Here is a 1579-nt window from a genome sequence, read left to right as displayed (position 1 = left end):
ATCTACTATTTGCATTGTAATCTTTTTCTAAAGTGTATTCATTCCTTCACAAGCATGATCTTCCTAAAATATATATTTATTAATAATATGCGCATTTACCTTGTATCTTATTATTCTTATGTTTAAAACATCCCCAAACCTCCCTATCACCTAAGAGACTAGCAAAGGTCCTTTATATAGTATGTAAGACACTTCACAATCTGGCTCAGCCTACTGCTCCAGGTAACCTCTCTCACTTTTTTCTTTCCCACACACTGCATTTCAGCCTTAGGGAAATCTGCCACTCTTGTCCATGTTTCAACACATTCTAATTATGACTTCCCCTTTAAACCCTTCCCTGCTGCCTCCAGGCATTCAGTCACACCCCTCGGACTGCTCCCATGAAAGGAGGTAATTGGCTGTCAGTCAAAGATGTTATAGTGAGTATTCCAGTATTGAAAGAGAAAGTAGATTAAATAACCTCAAAGGTCATTCACCAGTCTATTACTTTTCTATAAGCAATTACGGTTGCATATACATTACATACATCAGCAAACCGGATTATATTGAGGTTTTTGCATTTATAATAAAAGTATGCCTCATTCAACCTATAAACTAATTTCTTTTTCTTCTTCTGTTGCTGAAAATCTTTTGTATCTTTCAGAATGGTGGCACAATGTAGTTATACGAATGTTGTTGTTGTTGTTAAGTGCCGTATAGTCGTTTCCGACTCATAGCGACCCCATGCACAGCAGAACGAAACACTGCCCGATCCCGCGCCAGCCCCACAATCCCTGCTGTTCTTGAGCCCATCATCGTAGCCACAGCATCAATCCATCTCCTTGAAGGCCTCCCCCTCTTTCGTCGACCCTCCACCCTACCAAGCATGACATCCTTCTCCAGGGAATGGTACCAATAGATTAATATAATTTTATTAATAAATGAGACAGATATATTAGATAGTATAAACCCACAGCCATCAAATCAATTCCAACTCATATCAATCCTATGGGACAAAATAGAACTGCCCCATAGGGTTTCCAAAGCTTTAAATATTTACGGAAGCAGACAGCATCATCTTTTTCCCCCAGAGCAGGTGATGGATTCAAACAGCCAATATTTTAGTTAATAACTGAATGCTTTAACCACAACGGCACCAGAGCTCTTTTATTAGCTAGTTTAGTATAACATCCACCACTCATCTGCCAGTTTGTTGTATTGTGGTTGCATGTTGCTATGAGGCTGGAGGCTATGCTACCAGTATTTCAAACAACATCAGAGTCACCTAGGGTAGACAGGTTTCAGCAGAGCTTCCAGGCTAAGACAGATTTGGAAAAAGGAAGGTTGCCATTCACTACTCAAAGAATTGGTCAGTGAAAACCTTATGAATAGCAGTGAAACACTGTCTGATACATTACTGGAAAATTTTGAGAATAATCCTGAAATATTGTCTGATATAGTGCTTACGATGAGTCCCTCAGGCCAGAAAAGTGGAGGGTGAGTGAAAAAGTGGAAGATCCCAATGAGATGAATTGACACGGTCGCTGCAATCATGCGCTCAGGTATAGCAAGGATTGTGAGGACAGCATGTGACTGGGTA

Source organism: Orycteropus afer, unplaced genomic scaffold, assembly GCF_000298275.1.
Source record: "Orycteropus afer afer isolate SDZICR_OR568_19922 unplaced genomic scaffold, OryAfe1.0 scaffold00228, whole genome shotgun sequence".
In the NCBI taxonomy this organism is placed as follows: domain Eukaryota; kingdom Metazoa; phylum Chordata; class Mammalia; order Tubulidentata; family Orycteropodidae; genus Orycteropus; species Orycteropus afer.
Note: the sequence above shows the minus strand (reverse complement) of the source record.